Source organism: Muntiacus reevesi, chromosome 2 (assembly GCF_963930625.1).
Source record: "Muntiacus reevesi chromosome 2, mMunRee1.1, whole genome shotgun sequence".
Taxonomy (NCBI): domain Eukaryota; kingdom Metazoa; phylum Chordata; class Mammalia; order Artiodactyla; family Cervidae; genus Muntiacus; species Muntiacus reevesi.
This window is the reverse complement of record NC_089250.1, coordinates 196,467,169-196,489,977: the sequence shown is the minus strand read 5'-3', so window position 1 is coordinate 196,489,977 and position 22,809 is coordinate 196,467,169.

The following is a 22,809-nucleotide window of genomic DNA, read 5'->3' as shown; positions in this document are numbered from 1 at the left end:
AAATTAAGAAAACAACCCCATTCACCATTGTAACAAAAAATAAAATACATAGGAATAGACCTACCCAAACAGACAAAATATCTGTATGCAGAAAACTACAAGACACTTATGAAAGAAATCAAAGGCGATTCAAACAGATGGAGAGATATACCCTGTTCTTGGATTGGAAGAATCAATATTGTGAAAATGACTATACTACCCAAAGTAATCTACAGTTTCATACAATCCCTATCAAATTACCAATGGCATTTTTTAAGAACTAGAACAAGAATCTTTACAATATGTATGGAAACACAAAAGACCCCAAATAGCCAAAGCAATCTTGAAAAAGAAAAACAGAGCTGGAAGAATCAGGCTCCCAGAATTCAGACTATGTTACAAAGCTATTGTAATCAAGACAGCATGATACTGGCACAAAAACAGAAATAAAAATCAATGTAACAGGATAAAAAGCCCAGAGATAAACACACATACCTATGGTCACCTAATCTATGACAAAGGAGGCAAAAATATATAATGGAGAAAAGAGAGCTTTTTCAATAAGTGGTGCTGAGAACACTGGAGAGCTACATGTAAAAGAATGAAATTAGAACATTATCTTACATCACTGTTATTGTAAGTCACAACCCCATGGATTGTAGCACCACCCCTCCCCCCCAGTCCAGACTCCTCTGTCTACGGGATTTACCAGACAAGAATACTGGAGTGGGTTGTCCTTTCCTTCTCCAAGGGATCTTCCCTACCCAGAGACCAAACCTGCATCTCCTGCATTGGAGATGTATTCTTTACATCAAGGCTGAGCTACTGGGAAATCCTCTCTTACGCCATATGCAAAAATAAACTCAAAATCAAGTAAAGACTAAATGTAAGGCCAAATACTATAAAACTCTTAGAGGAAAATATAGAAAGAACACACTTTGACATGAATCAAAGCAAGAATTTTTTTGGCCCACTTCCTAGAATAATGAAAATAAAAACAAAAATAAGCAAATAGAACCTAATTAAATTTAAATGAAAGTGATGAATGAGATGTAAAAACAACTCCAGAATGGGAGAAAATATTTGTGAATGAAGCAACTGACAAAGAATTAATCTCCAAAATATGCAAACAACTCAGGAAGCTCAGTGTAAACAAACAATCCAATCAAAAAATAGGTGGAAGACCTAAATTGACATTTCTCCAAAAAAGACACATAGATGGACAAAAAGAAAAAAAAAACAAAAAACCACACATGAAAAGATGTTTAACATCCCTAATTATTAGAGAAATTCAGAATCAAACTACAATGAGGTATCACCTCAGTCAGAATCACCTCAGTCAGAATGAGCATTATCAAAAAATTTAGAGGCAATAAATGCTGGAAAGAGTGTGGAAGAAAAAGAACCTTCCTGCACTGTTGTTTGGAATGTAGACTGATACAGCCACTATGGAGAACTGTATGGTAATTCCTTTAAAAAATTAAAAATAAAACTACCATATGACCAAGCAATCCCACTCTTCAGCATATGCCCTGAGAAAATCATAATTCCAGAAAAAACATGTACCACAATGTTCATTGTAGCACTATTCATAATAGCCAGGATATGGAAGCAACCTAAATTTCCATCAACAGATGGATCAATAAAGAAGATGTGGTACATATACACAACAGACTATTACTCAGTTATAACAATGAATGAAACTGGGTCATTTGTAGAGATATGGATGGGCCTAACGTCTATCAATACAGAGTGAAGTAAGCCAGAAAGAGAAAAACAAATATATATATATATATATATTTGTTTAGAATATTAGAATATTGAAGAATTAGTACCATCTCCTCATAAACACTTCCAAAAAATAGAGGAGGAAAGAATATTTTCTAATTCTTTCTCTGGGGCCAGTATTACCTTGATACAAAAAACAAAGACATTAAAATAAGAAACTGCATACCAGTATTTCTTGAGAATACAGATGTAAAAATACTGAAAAATACTGAAAATTGAATCCACCTATATATAAAAAGGATTATACATCATGACCAAATCGAATCTATCCCAGGAATGCATCATAGGTTTAACAACTGAAAATCAGGTTATGGAATACATCACATAAATAGAACAATGCACAGAACTTCTTGATTAGCTGAATAGACACAGAAAAGCACTTGACAAAATTCAACACACCTTTATCGTATGAACATTCAACAAATTAGACATGGAAGGAAACTTCCTTAAGGTGATAAAGGGCAGCTATGAAAAAATCACAACTCACATTATCCTTAAAGGTGAATCTTTTCCCTCTCAGATTGGGAATAAGATAAGGACATCTACTCTTACCTTTTCTTTTCAACATTGTACTGAGGCTGTATCCAGGCCATTTAGACAAGTAAATTGAATAAAAGGCATTGAAACAAAGAGGTAAAACTGTCTCTACTGCAGATGTCATGATCTTGTATATAGAAACTCTTGTATATAAGTCCACTTACAAATTGTTAGTGTATAAGAAACTGTTAGAATGAATAAATGAGTTCAACAAGGTTGCAGGATATAAGATCAATACACAAAAATCTATTGCATTTCTATATACTAACAATAAACAATCTAAAGATGAAATTAAGAAAATAATTCCATTTATGATACAATCAATAAAACATCTAGGAATAAAATTCAACAAGATAAGTGAAAAATTTTGCAAAGCATTGTTGAAAAAAATTAAAGACTTAAATAAATAATCTCATGTTCCTGAATTACAAGACCTAATATTGCTAAGATGATAACAGACCCCAAACTGATCTATGTAGTTAATCCAGTTCCCCTAAGATAATGTAGAATTCCAAAAGTAGATACACATAAAATGAAAAATAAGAGAGGGAAAGTTCTAGATGGGTTGGATAGAAACCACGTTCTTAGTCATACATAGCAAAAGATAGTGAACAATTTAGGAATTGAAAATTAGTATTCATAATCCTACATATTTTGTGCTAAATGAATAGTAAATTGTGTACAGGTCTCATTCCAAAATTTAAACTCATTCTTCTCAACTGAGCTTTTTATCATATTCATAAAATTCAGAATTTATTTTGGGGGAATATGATTGAGATAACTATCAGGAGTGAGTGAACCATCCCTGACAATTATGGTCACTATTTTGTTGCCAAAGTGGGAAGCTAGACCCATTTTGTAATAGTGCCTTAGCCCATTTCTAACCAGGAATGATATATAGTACCCAACTAGGAGTGATCACATGAATAATCAGTATCGTTGCCATCTACATGATTTTTTTTCATGCTAAAGAAGTCTTCTAGCTAAAAGAAACTATACCTTTATTCTCATTTGTTCAGCTTGTATTGATTGCTTTCTATGATGCTACATACTGGGCAAAGTGCTAAGATATGGCAGAGAACAAGCTCCAACTCTTGCTTCAACCCTAGAACTTGTAATCTGTCTAGACATTATCTAATTCAGTGGTTCTCAACTGGGTGCAATTTTACATCCTGGAGGAGATTTGACAATGTCTGGGGACTTTGTCACAACCAAGGGAATGCTACAGCATCTATTGAGTAGAGGCCAGGGATGCAGCTAAACATTCTAAAATGTACAGGACCATCCCCCAAACAAAGAATTATCCAGCCCATAATGTCAACAACACACCTAGTGAGAAACTCAAACTCCTTATTTTACAGAAAAATAAACTGAGGCAGATGTAATAATGCATCCAAGATCATTGGCTCCACGGAAGTGGAGTCCAGATATTCTGGTTCTGTTCTGCATTCAATAAATTTCCACCCTCTCTTTCTTGAATAAATATTAAGGACTCATTCTGACATGTATTATTCCTTTCCTAAAAGCAATAGGCTCTGCAGTGGCACCCTAATGGAGGGCTGTATTAGCCAGAAATGGAGAAGCAATCACCTTTGATATACATGATTGCTGCAGGAGACATACTCAACTTGAATAACAGAGCTGCCTTGGTTATGGCTTCTGTATTTTGAAAGTAAGGATACTGAGAAGAAAAGCATGGACTCAGAATTTTCATTTATGCATTCTTTCTTTGTCTTATTCATTCCTGTATTCAACAATAACAAAAAAATACTGAGCCACTACTATATGCCAAGCACATGCTAGAAACCAGAGGGAAGGCAATGAATAATAAATATGTGGCCCCTTTTTTCAAGTTCAGTTCAGTTCAAGAGCTTTTGGTAAACAAGAGACACATAGATGAACAAGACATTATAATGCATTGAGACAGAAATACTGGTGGAGGCAAGCACAGGATGAAGTAAGATATTCCACTTGGTCAGAGTTATTGGTTGCAAGCAACAGAAACCAATTTTGGCTTATTTCAGCAGAAAAAGTTACTGGAAAAATATCAGGGGGCCCATAGGAGTGCTAGAGAGCCTAAAGAACAACACAGAAAATAGGCAGGAAAAGGGAGGTTCAGCTGTACCTAGTACCTCAGTCTCAAAACCACTATGATGAGGACCACAACTATAGGTCATGAACATGGGCTGTTAGTAACAGCACTACTCCAGCACGGGATGCTGTAAATTAGTACTGGACTCTGCCCAATGCCCCTGGAGGCAGCATTTTGTTGGCACAGCTGTGACAGGATGGCTTCCCCACTGTCCCAGCTTTTTTAACTTTCCAGATCCTAAAGCAAAATCTTTGGCTCACTCTAGCTACAAGTCATGTTGGAAAAATGAGCATCTCGCCTGTTAAGCTTCTGCAGATAGAGGCCAACTCTGTCTCCCACCACCAATTGTGGTTCAGTCGCCAAGTCATTTCTGACTCTTTGTGACCACATGGACTGCAGCACGCCAGGCCTCCCTGTCCCCCAGCACCTCCCAGACTTTGCCCAAGTTCATATCCATTGCCTTGGTAATATTATCCAACAACCATCTCATCCTCTGTTGCCCTCTTCTCCTTCTGCATTTAAGCTTTTCCAGCGTCAGGTTCTTTTCCATGAGTCAGCTGTTCACATTTGGTGGCCAAAGTATTGGAGCTTCAGCTTCAGCATTAGTCCTTCCAAGGAGTATTCAAGGTTGATTTCCTTGGTTTGGTGCATGAGACAGGGTACTCAGGGCCAGTGCACTGGGATGACCTTGAGGGATGTGATGGGGAGGGATGTGGGGGGGGGGGTTTCAGGATGGGGGACACATGTACACCCATGGCTGATTCATGTCAATGTATGGCAAAAACCACTACAATATTGTAAAGTAATTACCTTCCAATTAAAAAAAAAAAAGATTGACTGGTTTGATCTCCTTGCTGTGCAAGGGACTCTCAATAACCTTCTCCAGCGTCACAGTTTGAAAGCATCAATTCTTCAGCACTCTACATTTTTTATGGTCCAGCTCTCACAACCATATGTGACTACTGGAAAGACCATAGCCTTGACTATACAGACTATACAGACTCTACAGACTATACTTGACTTTGTCGGCAAACTGATGTCTGTGCTTTTTAACACATTTTCTAGGTCTGTTACAGCTTTCCTGCCAAGGAGCAATCATCTTCTAATTTCATGGCTGCAGTTATCATCCACAGTGATTTTAGAGCCCAAGATTACATCTGTCACTGCTTCCAATTTTTGCCTTTCTATTTGCCATGAAATGATGGGACCAGATGCCATGATCTTAATGTTTTATAATATTTAGTTTTACACCAGCTTTTTCAGTCTTCTCCTTCACCCTCCTCAAGAAGTTCTTTAGTTCCTCTTCACTTTCTGCCATTGGAGTGGTATCATCCACATTTCTGAGATTGTTGTTATTTCTCTTGGCAATCTTGACTCCAGCCTATAACACATCCAGCCTGGCATTTCTCATGATGTACTCTGTGTATAAGTTAAATAAGTTGAAGAAAGAAGAGAAGCAAAAAGCCTTCTGTACTTTGTTGTTCCTATCTTTGGATGAAACGCTTCTTTGATATTCCCAATTTTCTTGAAGAGATCCCTAGTCTTTCCCCTTCTGTTTCTTTCCTCTATTTCTTTGCAATGTTCATTGAGGAAGGCTTCTTGTCTCTCCTTGCTAGTCTCTGAACTCTGCATTTTGTTGGGTGTATTTTTCCCTTTCTCCCTTGCTTTTAAACTTTCTTTAGCTATTTGTAAAGCCTCCTCGGAAAACCACTTTGCCTTTTTGCTTTCCTTTTCCTTTGGGGTAGTTTTGTTTGCTGCCTCTTGTACAATATTATGGACCTCCATCCATAGTTCTTCAGGCACTCTGTTTACTAGATTTAAACCCTGAATCTATTCTTCACCACTTCTGTATATTCATAGGGGATTTGATTTAAGTCATACCTGGCTGGCCTAGTGGTTTTTCCCACTTTCTTTAGTTTAAGCTTGAATTTTGCTATGAGAAGCTGATGATCTGAGCCACAATCAGGTCCAGGTCTTGTTTTTGCTGACTGTATATGGCTTCTTCATTTTCATTTTCAGCTACAAAGAATATAATCAGTCTAATTTTGGTATTGACTGTTTGATGATGTTCATGTATAAAGTCACTTCTTGTGTTGTTGGAAAAGGTTGTTTGCTATGACCAGTGTATTGTCTTGGCAGAATTCTGTTAGCTTTCGCCCTGCTTCACTTTGTACTCCAAGGCCAAACTTGCCTGTTATTCCAGGTATCTCTTGACTTCCTACTTTTGCATTCCATTCCACTATGATAAATAGAACATCTTCTTTTGGTGTTAGTTCTAGGAGGTCTAGACAGCATATTAAAAAGCAGAGATGTTACTTTGCCGAGAAAGGTCCATCTAGTCAAAGCTATGGCTTTTCCAGTAGTTATGTATGGATGTCAGAGTTGGACCATAAGGAAAACTGAGCACCAAAGAATTGATGCTTTTGAATTGTGGCTTTGGAGAAGACTCTTGAGAGTCCCTTGGACTGCAAGGAGATCAAGCCAGTCAATCCTAAAGGAAATCAGTCCTGAATACTTATTGGAAGGACTGATGTTGAAGCTGATGCTCCAATATTTTGGCCACCTGGTGTAAAGAATGGACTCATTAGAAAAGACCCTAATGCAGGGAAAGATTGAAGGCAGGAGGAGAAGGGGATGACGGAGGATGAGATGGTTGGATGGCATCACCGACTCAAATGACATGAGTTTGAGCAAGCTCAAGGAGTTGGGGATGGACAGGGAAGCCTGGCATGCTACACTCCATGGGATTTCAAATAGTTGGATGTGACTGAATGATTGAACTAAACTGAACATCCATGTTATATTTCCCTCACAGCTCTTATTATTACCTCATCTATTGTATGTCTGTTTTTTATATATACTTGTCTGTATCTCCCTCCTCAGATGTAAGCTCCATTTGACAGGAATCTGTATCCAGTTCATTCACTACTGTGTCCCCAGTGCCAAGAACAGTGTCTGAAGCATAGTAGACTTTCAATAAGCATTGTTGAGCAAATGAATGAATGAATTCTTCAAATACTGGGTGATCAAATGATTCCAAGGATCCAAATTTCAACAAGCACTAACTATTCAGATCTTCTGGGAAAGGCACATAACATAACCTGGCCTGGGGATAAGAGTTTCCTGTAAGAAGTGAAACATGAGCTGAGTCATCATAAGAGGCAATGCAGAGAAATCAGGATCAAGAAAGCAAGATAATCAATTATGTGGGACTCCAAGAGTATATTCTTTTATGTTTTGGCATGATTCTGGGAAGCTCCCTGCATCATTTCTGTGTGAAGTAGGTGATGAGTTGGACAGGCTTAGCATCAGACTTGACCACAAAAGCCCAAGAGTCAGAGCTTAGTGGTGGAAGAAATCTAACCAAAAGAAACCAAGAGTGAGTTCCCTCTAGAATCAAATGGTAAGTTCCCAGGAACACCTGGAGCCTTAAACAAGACAGTATTATTCTGAACGTGATTTTGAAGAAGCAGTGAAAAATAAATCATGATCAAGTCTAAAAGGCGAATGAGTTTTTCTCCAGCTTAAAGGTGCTTGTATTATTACCTGGATAGCTTTTTGTTTAAATGATTATGTTTCCATAGAACTTTTTGTAATTCATCAAAATTCACAGGACATGGAAGGCCAGAAAAAAAAAAAAAAGAGTAAGTAGCAGGGTTATTACTTGAAGTTCAATTCAATAAATATAATTTATTTTTCTATAGAGTCCTTTATCCGAAATATTGCCAGAGGCTTTACGGTCCAACAAGACCGAGTTTGAATGACTTAAGTTATTTGCTTTCAGATCAAATGGACTTTTATGAACATTTTGACTTCCCCCTGTACTAAATGAAGTGATATACAGCTATTCTTGACATAATTTCTGTCACCACCATTATCTTTCCTCGCTTCAGTTCTTTCACAGAGCTTCAGGATGACAAGAAGTGATAATTGCTGCAGTATTTCCCACATAGAGGAGACTGATTCTGCTGCTTTTCGTCAATCACTTCAGAAAGGGCTTTCACAAAATGCTGGGTGGTATAAGGGGATGAAGGGAGCTGATAAGGACATTATCCGAATGACAGGCCACAGCATTCACTCCCCTATCATTCACTCCAACTGACCCAGGCATGACTGTAGACAGTTTCCCAGGTCCTGAGAATATAAACATGGCCCAGATGCAGCCATGTCACCTTGCACCTTACCTCATCTCCTTAAGACATTCATATAGATAGTAATTGAAAGGCAATTTACATATTTGGTGCAGTTTTTGCTATAAGCACCAAAGGAAAAAGCCTTCATTGGGCACAGCAAAACTCAAAAATCCTTCTCCAGCCTGTCTCTCTTCTCTCTTTCCACCTTCCTAAAACTCCCTCATAAATCAATCCCTGGCAGCCTTTCCACTTTACCTCCTTCGCCTCTTTAGGCTCAACTCTCTGGTTTCTGCCACTTTTTCTCTTTTACCCTCACCTAAGTACTATACAAGAAAATAAAGCAAGTAAGGTGGGCCCAGGGCAGAAACAGATTACAAAGGTTTATAGCTTAATACATTTTCTTTTATAACCTATCCTAGATTCCCCCTTCAAGGAGTGCTCATTCTGAGCACAGCTGTGTTTTAGTTAAACCTAGAGTATAAAACCAGAGAAGGCAATGGCACCCCACTCCATTACTCTTGCCTGGAAAACCCCACGGACAGAGGAGCCTGGTAGGCTGCAGTCCATGAGGTCGCTAAGACTGGGCGAATTTATTTTCACTTTCATGCATTGGAGAAGGAAATGGCAACCCACTCCAGTGTTCTTGCCTGGAGAATCCCAGGGACGGGGGAGCCTAGTGGGCTGCCGTCTACGGGGTTGCAGAGTCGGACACGACTGAAGTGACTTAGCAGCAGCAGAGTATAAAACATTATGTTATCACCTGGACTTCCTGTTTATTTTTTTTTTTTTAATCCTTAGAAATGGCCAGAGAAGAAAAGGACTATGTATAATTTAATGTGACCAAAGATTTAATTACCTCAGATGTGATTCAGGGATAACTACTTCTTTGTAAGAGTGGAGAAAATCCCAGAGAAAATGGACCTGATTTTTTCCTAATTCACTTAACCAATGGCCACTTGTCTAGCAGTCAAGACAATAGCTTTTTACTAGTCGCTCAGTTGTGTCCGACTCTTTGCGACCCCATGTACTGTAGCCTACCAGGCTCCTCCCTCCATGGGATTCTCCAGGCAAGAATGCTGGAGTGGGTTGCCATTTCCTTCTCTGAAAAAATAATTATAACATAAAATTTACCATTTTTAAGTGTACAGTTAAATGGCATTAAGTACATTGATATTGTTATATGACCATCATCACTATCTATCCATCTCCAGAAATTTTTCATCTTCTTAAACTATTGATGTTAGGCAACTCCCCGTTTTCCCCTCCCAGCACTCAGCCCCTGGCAATCAGCTTCTACTTTCTCCCTCTGTGACTGACTACTCTAGCTAACTCATAAGTGAAATCATATAATTTTTGTCTTTTTGTGGTTGGCTTAGCTCACATAGCATACTGTCCTCAAATATTCCACTGCATATATTTACCAGACTTGTTTATCCTTTCATCCACTGGTAGACATTTTGGTTGCTTCCACCTTTTGGCTATTGAGAATAATGCTACTATGAATAGGAATGTGTTCCAGCTGCCATTTTTATTCATTACAAAAGCCTGGAGGCTGTTTTGTTTCTGCAGGATTTTTACTGGGTAGAAAATTAGCAGCCTTGAACATTTAGTGCTTCAACTCCTTACTCATCATTGAAGTAGATGTTTTGTGAACATTTGCCAACCCATATCCCTGTTCTCCTATATGCAGAGTACATCATGAGAAACGCTGGGCTGGAAGAAGCACAAGCTGGAATCAAGATTGCCAGGAGAAATATCAATAACCTCAGATATGCAGATGATACTACCCTTATGGCAGAAAGTGAAGAGGAACTAAAAAGCCTCTTGATGAAAGTGAAAGAGGAGAGTGAAAAAGTTGGCTTAAAACTTAACATTCAGAAAACTAAGATCATGGCATCTGGTCTCATCACCTCATGGGAGATAGATGGGGAAACAGTGGAAACAGTGTCAGACTTTATTTTGGGGGGCTCCAAAATCACTGCAGATGGTGATTGCAGCCATGAAATTAAAAGATGCTTACTCCTTGGAAGGAAAGTTATGACCAACCTAGACAGCATATTAAAGAGCAGAAACAAAATAAATAAATAAATAAAAAGCAGAAACATTACTTTGCCAACAAAGGTCCATCTAGTCAAGGCTATGGTTTTTCCAGTGGTCATGTATGGATGTAAGAGTTGGACTGTGAAGAAAGTTGAGCACCGAAAAATTGATGCTTTTGAACTACGGTGTTGGAGAAGGCACTTGAGAGTACCTTGAACTGCAAGGAGATCCAACCAGTCCATCCTAAAGGAGCTCAGTCCTGGGTGTTCATTGGAAGGACTGATGCTGAAGCTGAAATTCCAATACTTTGGCCACCTCATGCGAAGAGTTGACTCATTGGAAAAGACCCTGATGCTGGGAGGGATTGGGGGCAGGAAGAGAAGGGGACAACAGAGGATGAGATGGCTGGATGGTGTCACCGACTCGATGGACATGAGTTTGAGTAAACTCCGGGAGTTGGTGATGGACAGGGAGGCCTGGCGTGCTGCGATTCATGGGGTCGCAAAGAGTCCGACACAACTAAGCGACTGAACTGAACTGAACTGATCCCTGTTCTCTAACAATCGCCTCCTCATCCATTGTTTGGACTGCTGCAGCTCTTTTGTGAGTGACTCCACCCCTCCCTGGACACAGCCAATTGAATAAGGGAAAACTCTGACCACGGGAAGCCAAGTCATTGGCTGAGATGAGCCAATCAAATTCCTCTCACAAATTTGGAATTTGCACTCATGAAGAGGCTGGGTCAGGAGGAGTCCACAAATACTGGACTCCTGAAGTATGTAAATTCAGGGCCGTGGGGCCAGTCAGCCTGCTCTCTGGGGTGGAAAACGGAGAAAGCTAACCCCTGAGAGAAAAGGGTAAAGTCTTGTTACAGACTCTCACATCCATACATGACTACTGGAAAAACCATAGCTTTTTAAATGCAACCTTTGTCGGCAAGGTGATGTCTCTGCTTTTTATTTTTATTTATTTATTTATTTGTTTATTTTGTCTCTGCTTTTTAATATGATGTCTAGGTTTGTCATAGGTTTTCTTTCAAGGAGTAAGCATCTTTTAATTTTGTGGCTGCAATCATCATCTCCAGTGATTTTGGAGCCCAAAAAATATCTGTCACTGTTTCCACTTTTTCCCCACCTATTTGCCATGAAGTGATGGGACTGGATGCCATCATCTTTGTTTTTTGAATATTGGGATTTAAGCCAGCTTTTTGCTCTCCTCTTTCACCTTCATCAAGATGCTCTTTAGTTCCTCTTAGCTTTCTGCTATTAAAATGGTATTATCTGCATATCTGAGGTTTTTGATACTTCTCCTGGCAATCTTGATTCCAGTAGTCATGTACAGATTTGAAGGGTGGACCATAAAGAAGGCTGAGTGCTGAGGAATTGGTGCTTTCAAACTGTGGTGCTGGAGAAGATTGTTGAGAGCCCCTTGGATAGCAAGACCAAATCAATAAATCCTAAAGGAAACCAACCGTGAATATTCAATGGAAGGACTGACGCTGAAGCTGAAGTTCCAATACTTTGGCCACCTGATGTGAAGAATCAACTCTTTGGAAAAGACCCTGATGCTGGGAAATATTGAAGGCAGTAGGAGAAGAGGGCACCAGAGGGTGAGATGGTTGAATAGTATCACCAACTCAGTGGACATGAGTTTGAGCAAACTCTAGGAGATAGTGAAGGACAGGGAAGTCTGGCATGCTGTGGTTCATGGGGTCACAAAGAGTCAGACACTACTTGACGACTGAACATCAATCGAATTGGGAACCAGAAGGAAAGAGAATTTCTAATAATATCAAAGGTGCCATCATGAAACCTCTAAGTTGGAAAGAATCCATAGACATAATCCAACTCCTTTTGAATGGAAAGAAGCCATAGCCAGGATGGGAGGAAGGGAGAATTTGCTTGAGGTCATAGAGGCAGTGATCAGATATCTAAGTAGAGGCATCCCTTTTTACTTTCCGTAGCTGCCCATGTACCCATACTTACACATTGATATGCTAGTTCAAATAGAAACATATACTTATATGTCAATGAATGCACAAGATACCCATACTAGACATTCACACACACTCAGATATGCATTTGCCCCAACCTTATGAATACTTGCATCTCCATTAACATGTTAGTTCGTAAGACTCCATACAAAATATGCATGTCAATGTGGTTATGTCACTAACGTACTCATGAACGTGCATGTACCCATGGAGAAAGAGAAAGAGAGAGAGACTGAGGGAGAGAAGAGACTGCAAATCTGTCACTCCATCATCCTGCTGTTCAATGTAGTGGGAATCACATCCCAATCCTCATGTGTCCCTTCTCATTGGAGATGCCCCTTGTTCTACATTTAGTACACATTCTTTTCCCCTATATTCAGAAAGACGTTTAGAACAAGATCAGGGGTTGTGCAATACAGCACCATGAAAAACAAAATAAAATATAATGAAAATGCCTGTAAAGAGGTCTACCCCATCCTCCATACCTGTAACCACTAGGGTTAACTGACATCTCACCCTCTCTATTGACAGTCTTCCTACCACCTGTTTGGGGCTACCCACCTTACTAGGCGGACAGATAAGGCACTAGAGCCAAGATTAAGAATATCTCTAAGACCAAGTGGTATGGGGAGTGATGCAGATTTAGAAGCAAGTTTGAGATATGGTGAAATACTTAAGCATGTCACCACACATTACCTGACATATAGTAAGTACTTAGTGAATACTTGGGTGGATGGATGGACAAACAAGTGGACAGATGGATAAGTGGCTGAGCAGATGCCTGGGCAGATAGCCTAGAACATTCTGCACCCTGCCCCCAATTCAGTCTTGTAATTCAATTCCCTGACACAGTAGTAGGCACATAATAGGTGCTCAAACAACAGTTAAGTCAGTTGGATGACAGATTGGATGGAAGAATAAGTGATTCAGAATCTTTTCCACCCTTTTGGGAAAATAAATGTTTACCCAAACTGGCATTTTGGATTGAGGAAAGTGAGACATGGGGAGGAGAGGAGCTAGCACTTACTGGTACTTACTATGTTCCAGGGGCTTCCTTGGTGGCTCAGATGGTAAAGAATCCACCTGCAATGCAGGAGGCCTGGGTTCGATCCCTGGGTTGGGAAGATTCCCCTGGAGGAGACAGTCGGACACGACTGAGCAACTAAGCACAATGCAACACTATGTTCCAGACAGAACAGTTGCACGTGTCGTCCCATTTAATTCTCAAAAGAAGCCTGTAAGGCAGGTTCTATTATTATCTTCTCCATTTTACAGTTGATAAACCTGAGACATAGAGAGATTAAGTACTTTGCCCAAGGTCACTTGCTCAAGTTAGTGAATGGAGAGCAAGCATTTGAACCAGGGCTGTCTGACTCTTGCTTGGAACCATGCAACCATGCCGTAGCGTAGAAAGATTTCCCCAGCTTTACTGGGGTGTGGAAGCCTAGTTTACATAACACATGAGGGAGAGGCAGTTCTGGCTGTTTTGACTCAGGATTCCAGAGCTCTCCTTGCTGCCTAGGACACCTGTATGGACCACTGAAGCCCCATAAGTTGTGGTGTGAAACTGCTGTTCCGTGGGACATTCCAGTGCTCTTCCTGGTCCTGTGCTAAGAGGCCTCCCAGGCTACCACAAGTAGAGATAAAATTACATCCCACAAAACTTCCAACCAATAGGGAGAAAAGCAGTAAAGGGTGTGACATAATAGGAAAAAATCCTGACGACCTTGAGCTTTGCTGCCTCACCCATCATGAGCTTCATTTCCTCGGATATGAAGTGGGCATAATGCTGTCACCTTCACAGGGTGGCATGTGGGTGAAATGAAATGATGCATGCTCTGCACTTGGTGCATATAATATGTGCCCACAGTGCAAGTTGCTCAGTCATGTCTGACTCTTTGTGACCCCATAGACTATATAGTCCATGGAATTCTCCAGGCCAGAATACTGGAGTGGATAGCTTTTCCCTTCTCGAGGGGTTCTTCCCAACCCAGGGATTGAAGCCAGATCTCCTGCATTGCAGGCAGATTCTTTACCAGCTGAGCCACAAGGGAAGCCCAAGAATACTGGTGTGGGTAACTTATCCCTTCTCCGGTGGATCTTTCCAACCCCGGAGTTGAACCAGGGTCTCCTGCATTGCAGGCAGATTCTTTACCAACTGAGCTATCAGGGAAACTCCAAGTGCCCATAGAGCATATAACAAATGTCAAATGGTGGTGTAACAGTGGAGGAAGACTTGTGAGTGCATGCTCAGTCACTCAAACATATTCAACTCTTTGCAACCGCATGGACTGTAGTCCACCAGGCTCCTCTTTCCATGAGATTTTCCATCAAGAATACTGGAGTGGGTTGCCATTTCCTCCTCCGGGGGATCTTCTTGACACAGGTCTCCCATGGCTCCTGCATTGGAAGGCAGATTTTTTACCACTGAGACACCTGGGAAACCCCCAGAAGAAGGAAGAAGCCTTGGAAGATCCTCATTTTCTAGCTCCATTGGGTGGCAACTGCTTTTCTCTGTCTCTTCTGGCAGAGTAAAATGATAAGAAAAGGAATTAGATAGACTTGAATTAGAATGTCAACTATGCTATTAACTATAATAACTGAGTGACCTTGGGTAAGTCATTTAACCTCTCTGAGCTTCTATTATTACTTACTTAAATGTGGAGAATATTTCTTAATGTATGTTGCAAAAATCAATGAAGCATGGCACACAGGAAGGAATACATAAGCATGTCTCTTCCTTCCCTCTTTCCAGGGGCCTTAGGGTTTTGCAATAAGAGTTGACAGCCCCCAACCTCCGTGAAATCCAAAGATGCTTCCTTAGGACAAATTTCCCTAGCCATTCTTCCCCCAAGGGCTTACAGTTCTCTCCTTCCCACCAGGCTCCAAGACCTGCTAGCTTCAGCTTCTCTGCTGTGGGATAACTTCTTCCTGGTTATTTATCTCCAAACAGCAAGGGAGAAAGAGCAGGCCACCTCCTGCCATAAGCAGACTATCCTCAGATAGAGAAATCGCTCCTCTAGGCAGCACAGATCAAGAAAGATTTGGGGCCCTACATGAATAATCTGGGCCCCAGAGAAGTGGGGAGCTCCACACTCAATCATCAGTTGGCATCACTGGGATTCCTGAGAAAATGACATGTGAGAGGAGGCTTTGGGGGGCCAGTGAGGCAATTTAGTTGGCCATGCTATCTAAACAATGCCCAAATGTCATGCTCCCAGAGGGGCAGCCAGCCAGATCCACAATGTCAAGAGGAGTTAGCTGTCACATCGACCTTTGCCACAACCACAAGGTTTGAGTCTCTTCTCCTCCTTGGGTTTTTCACTCCAGAGTGTATGTCTGTGCTGGGGCTGGCACCGAGCATGGGTGGCATGGAGCTGAATCGATCAGGATCCTGCCTAGCTGCCTAGGAAGAGTGCTCAGAGGCGGTAGACATGTGTGCAAACTGTCGCACATAATAATCACTGTGCTGAGTGCTGAGTGTTAATTCACCTCATCTAGACCACTGCACTGCAGTCAGTGCAACTATAATCCCCATTTCACTAACACGGAAAGTGAGATACAGAGGTTCAGTGACTTGCCCAAGATTAACATTGGCACATAGCAGAGGCAAAAACAGAAACCAGGCAGTGTAGTTATGAGACTCCCCATCGAAAAACTGATAGGGCCACACAGGCTTAATATTCTATTGTTTTCCTCTGAGAAAACAATAGAATGGGAAAGATGAGAGATCTCTTCAAGAAAATTAGAGAATACCAAGGGAACACTTCATGCAAAGATGGGCACATAAAAGGACAGAAACAGTATGGACCTAACAGAAGCAGAAGATATTAAGAAGAGGTGTCAAGAATACACAGAAGAACTATACAAAGAAGATCTTAATGACCCAGATAACCACGATGGTGTGATCACTGACCTAGAGTCAGACAGCCTAGAATGAGAAGTCAACTGGGCCTTAAGAAGCATCACTATGAACAAAGCTAGTGGACGTGATGGAATTCTACCTGAGCTATTTCAAATCCTAAAAGATGATGCTGTGAAAGTGCTGCACTCAATATGCCAGCAAATTTGGAAAACTCAACAGTGGCCACAGGACTGGAAAAGGTCAGTTTTCATCCCAATCCCAAAGAAAGGCAATGCCAAAGAATGCTCAAACTACCGCACAATTGCACTCATCTCACATGCTAGCAAAGCAATGTTCAAAATTCTCCAAGCAAGGCTTCAATAGTATGTGAACCAAGAACTTTCAAATGTACAAGCTGGTTTTAGAAAAGGCAGAGGAACCAGAAATCAAATTGCCAACGTCCATTGGATCATCAGAAAACCAAGAGAGTTCCAGAAAAACATCTACTCCTGCTTCGTTGACTTTGCTAAGGCCTTTGACTTTAGCTTTTGGAACACAACAAACAGTGGAAAATTCTTGGGACTACCAGGCCATCTTACCTACCTCCTGAGAAATCCATATGCAGGTCAAGAAGCAATGATTAGAACCAGACATGGAGCAATGGACTGGTTCCAACTTGGGAAAGGAATATGTCAAGGCTGTGTATTGTCACCCTGCTTATTTAACTTACATGCAGAGTGCATCAGGTGAAATGCCAGGCTGGATGAAACACAAGCTGGAATCAAGATTGCTGGGAGAAATATCAATGACCTCAGATATGCAGATGACACTACCCTTATGGCAGAAAATGAAGACGTAAAATGCCTTGATGAAAGTGAAAGAGGAGAGTGAAAAAGCTGGCTTAAAACTTAACATTCAGGAAACTAAGATCATGGCATCTGGCCCCATCACTTTATGGCAAATAGACAGGGAAACAGTGGAAACAGTCACAGATTTATTTTGCTGGGCTCCAAAATCACTGCAAATGGTGACTGCAGCCATGAAATTAAAAATGCTTACTCCTTGGAAGAAAAGCTATGACCAACCTAGACAGTATATTAAAAAAACAGAGACATTACTGTGCCAACAAAGATCTGTCTAGTGAAAGCTATGGTTTTTCCATTAGTCATGTATGGATGTGAGAGTTGGACTATAAAGAAAGCTGAGTGCCGAAGAATTGATGCTTTGCAACTGTTGGAGAAGACTTTTGAGAGTCCCTTGGACTGCAAGGAGATCCATCCAGTCTATCTTAAAGAAAGTCAGTCCTGAATATTCATTGGAAGGACTGATGCTGAAGCTGAAACTCTAGTACTTTGGCTACCTGATGGGAAGAACTGACTCATTGAAAAAGACCCTGATGCTGGGAAAGATTGAAGGTGGGAAGAGAAAGGGACAACAGAGGATGAGATGGTTGGATGGCATCACCAACTCAATGGACATGAGTTTGAGCAAGCTCCAGGAGTTGGTGATGGACAAGAGGCCTGGCATGCTGCAGTCCATGGGGTTGCAAAGAGTCGGACATCACTGAGCGACTGAACTGAACTGAGTGCAGCCTTTGGGATAAGTGCTGAAGGCAGTGCACAAAGGGAGCCCAGGCAGACTTTCTAGACTCCATCTTGTTTGGATTGATAGGGATGCAGGAGGGTGGGCATTTGGGCTGAAGAAACAGCATGAGTAAACACACAAGGGACACACCATGGGCTCAGAAGGTGAACAAGCTGCAGCCCCACCTCATGGGCCAGTGGGAAGGTCCTGGAGGAGAAGGTTAGTAGGAGGGGGCTCAAGCACCAGTGGAGAAGGAAATTGCAACCTACTCCACTATTCTTTCCTAGAAAATTCCATGGACAGAGGAACCTCAAGGGCTACAGTCCTTGGAGTTGCAAAGAGTCAGACACAACTGAACGACTGAGCACAAGCATGAGGACAAGAGCAGTTTTGAGGCCACTGGGGTTTTAGAGTAGGAGAGAGACCTGCTCAGATCTGTGTTTTAGGGGCTCAGGTGGTAACATGCACAGAGGAGCAAGGCAGGGGCTGAGCCCCAGGAAGAGGGCTGGAGAGGAGGGTGCAGGCACTTCAAGATGAGTCTGTAGAATTTGAGGAAGAAAGGGGAAAAGGGAGGAGAAAGATGAAACCCTAGGAAAAGTAAAAGTGAGTGAGGTAGAGAAAAGCAAGGAGGACAAGAAAGAAGGGGGGAAAGGAAAGATACAACTCTGGCCAGGACGCAAGACACATGCATCTCTCAGCCTTTCCCCTGAGCATGAGGCTCATGGGTCTGATGAGAGGCACACACAGAGATGACAAGAGGGTCTCCTGGCTGTGGGATCATGTAACATCAGAGCTGCTAGTAAGAAGGATGTACCCTTTAAATGTGTTCATATTTGATTACATTGAAAGACAGCATCAGTTTGGTGCCCTGTGATGCTTGCTAACCTTTCCCTCTAACAGTGGCCTTGGGCCCATAGCCATTGGTGGGCAATGGTAAATAACTACATTGAGAACATTACCTTGCTTTTGTTTTTGTGCTGGAGTCAGATATGACAAAACCCACAAACTGCTGCTGCTGCTAAGTTGTTTCAGTTGTGCCCTACTCTGTGCAACCCCATAAATGGCAGCCCACCAGGCTCCTCTGTCCCTGGGATTCTCCAGGCAAGAATACTGGAGTGGGTTGCCTTTTCCTTCTCCAATGCATGCATGCCTGCTAAGTCACTTCAGTCATGTCCGACTCTTTGCAACCCCATGGACAGCAGCCCACCAGGCTCCTCTGTCCACAGGATTCTCCAGGCAAGAACACTGGAGTGGATTGCCATTTCCTTCTCTAAACCCACAAAACTGGTGCCCAGTTTTCCACTCTGGCTGCACTTCAGAATCATCTGGGAGTTTAAAAATCCTAACATCCAGTCTGCTCCACCACAGAATTTGGTTTGCTGGGGCCAAAGGATCAAATTTTTTAAAACTCATGAAGTGATTCTAAAAAGAAGCCAGAGCTGAGAACCACTGGTCAAAGTCTTGAAAATATCCCATTATCTTATTTAAATCATCACCTATGAGTCATTACTCTGAGGATGGAGGCAAAAGTCCCTACCTCACACCATTGCTGAGGACCAGAAATTTGACCAATATTTGTAGTTCAGGTTCAGCTCTTCTATGATCATGCCCCATCCACAACCTTCATTCCAATGCCAGGGTTGGACCCAGGCCCAGGATCATAGCTCTGAAAACTCCTGCAAGATCTTCTGCCTCCACCAAGATCGTGTCAAAACTTCCCCATGTGAAGACACATCCACTTTTAAGCTTTTCCTCCTAAGACATGCAGTTTTCCAAATACCCAATGCAGCCCTAGTCCTAGTAACATTCCAATTCAACCAGCCTTGCTGAGGAGATAGGGGAATCCCGTGTGTCTTCCCAGCCCAGCCCAGCCCATTCATCCTCAGTGGAGGGAAACAGAGTCTTTTAATTAAGCCCCACATTGGTGCCAAGTGCTTCCAAAACATCGTGTGGGAGGAGTCTGTGAAGTGTGGGACAAGTTGACAAGGTGGGGGTCGTGATGGATCTTTCCACACCAGATTCAATTTGCCTCTAATGACTTGTGATCCAGCCAGCATCAATCCAGACTAGAAGGGGCCCCCGTGATGCATGTGTTTTCTCTGCAAACAGAGCTAAGTTTTCACTCAAAGGAATTCCTAAGAATGTCATTGCCTGGGACACATTAATCTGCAAAACAGGAACTACATCCTTAAATGCCTTGAGGGGCATATGAGAATCATCCACGAATGAAGCATGCCAGGGTGGGTGCAATAGGGAGTAGCAGAGACTGTGGCAGACAGGAGGGGAAATGCCAAGGAGAAAGCTGATACTGAGCTCCAGTCACCTGCTGCCCTGGAGGAGTTGGGCCCAGTGTAGCCTAGTCTTCTGATTTTTTTAGGAGCCCATTTCACTCAGAGTAAAAGCTAAAGTCCTGGTAAAAGCTTTAAAGACTCTCATGATCTGCTTTTCTTCCCCTGTTGCCACCATTTTTGTGTCCATTTTCCTATCACTCCCACCCCACTTGCTCTGTCCCAGGCACGCTGTCATCCTGCTGATTCTGAAACACACCAGCAAAGCTCTCATCTCTGGGCCTTTGCACGTGCTCCCTGGCAAGCTCTTGTCCCAGACATCCCCATGACTCATTCCCTCCCCACCTTCTTGAGTCTGCTCTAATCTACACTCTCTTAATGAGGTTCACTCCAACTAACTACCCTCTTCCTATCTGCCCTCCTCATACCCCAGCCCTCCAGGACCTTCTTCTTTACTCTGCTCTGTATTCTTTCTTATAGCATATATCACCTCTCATTTATATTGCCCACAAATGCTGGTTTTATTTTACTTACTGCTATACCCTAATCACCTGGAACCATGCCTGGCATGTAATGAGTGCTCAATAAGCATTTGTTCAATGGATAACTGAATTCTGCTGTTCTAAACTAAAATTATGGTGAAACCCATACATTGGAGCCCTAACCCCTAATGTGACCATATTTGGAGACAGCTATTTAAGGCAGTGACTAAGGTTTAATGAGGTCATAAGGGTGACCCTAATCCAACCAGACTGATGTCCCTGTAAGAAGAGGAACAGATACCATGTGCAGAGAAAAGGTCATGTGAGGACACAGCAAGAAGGCAGCCTTCTGCAAACAAAGAAGAGCGGCTACATCAGAAACCAACCCTGCTGACACCTTGATCTTGGACTCCCAGCCTCTAGAACTGCCAGATAATAAACTGCTCTTGTTTAAACCACCCAGTGTATGGCATTTTGTTATGCCAGCCCAAGCAAACTAATACATCTGAACACCTGGTTTTTTTTATGTGAGGCCTCCTAATTCATAAATTCTGTCCACAGGTTCAAATTTTTTGAATAAACTTAAAACATTTTTCTGTAGGGGATGTCTATAAGCCAGAGACTGGACATGTGCCTCTAGGTTATGATGTCAGGCTCACTAGAAGTCATGTGTTCGAAGGAGGATTCATATCCCACTTTAGGTCACCTGTGCTCATCCACCATCACTCAGCTAGGACAAGGAAGGGTGAGAGCTTTGTCAGCTTCCTCCCACCCTGCCCCTGTGTAACTCACCAGAGCCAAAGAGTTCTCAACTGATCATCTGATCGTGCTCCCTCATTCCTGAATTTTCCTATACCCCCTATTTCTCATGCAGCAATGCCCTATCTCCTTAGGGGAACGTAGTCAACCCTCACAATCCGCCCTCTGGTCATCTCTCCCTAACCCATCCCCACTCTATGTACCAGCCACAATGAACCAAACATGCTCCCCAAAGGGAAGGGAAATGTTTTCTCCCTTGTTCAGGCCTTCCTGCTTGCTATTCACTCCATCTGAGATTGCTTCCTCTGCCCCTCCCTCTTCACTGAGCTACTTCTTATTGTTGAAGTTTAAGCACCTTCTCCACCAGGAAGTCCTCTTACATCTCCTTGTTTCTGCCTACAGCATTCCTATGCTTTGGTTATGCACAGCCATGATTTTTCTTTGAGGAAGTACTCTACCCCATTGCACGCACTGTTGGTGAGTGTGGCAGAAAATAGCTAGATATTTCCCCTATATATTTCCTCTTCCTTGATATAAGGGACGACTACATTTTCTAGCCTCCTTTACTATGAAGTTGAACCCATATTACTATGTTCTGTCAGTGGAAGGTATAGGGCACTGATGAATGCCACCTTCAAGTATAGCCCCCCAAAAGACCCAAGTTGCGCCCACATTCTCTTTCCCCCTTCTATAGCAACCATTAAGGTGCCATGTTGAAGGTGGCAGTGTCACGTGACAGAGGTGGGCAGGACCCCTGAATTGCTGCTTAGAAGAGAACCACCAGGAGAACTACCCAGTTTGTACCCAGACCATGATATGAGTAAGAAATAAGCCTTATTGTTTAAGAAACTGAGATTCGGGGGTGGTGTGGGGTTAAGGGGTTGTTACTATAGCACAACTAGCCTTTCCTGATTATTACAGTGCAAGTGTCAATCAAAGCAGACTGCTGCTCCCATTTGACTCAATCCAATGGAACTCTCTCAGGATAGAGAGAAATAGAAAAGCCTTGGTTCTAATTCATCCACCCAAGTTTCCCTGAAGAGACTGCCCAGTAGTTCCTGCTTCCTGGAACCTTTGATGGAACCTGGGTTCTGTTCTTTGAAACTCTGGGCAACACAACTCTGAATTCTCATCCCCACTATCCCAACTTTCATCCTACGCTGATCCCTGGGACTGATTCCCTAAACCTGGCCTCCCTGCCATTTACCTGTCTGCTGAAACTAGAGATTCTGTACCCTGTGTGACCTTAGATAGGCAATCTGGCTCCAGATTCCAAATTCTTAACTATTG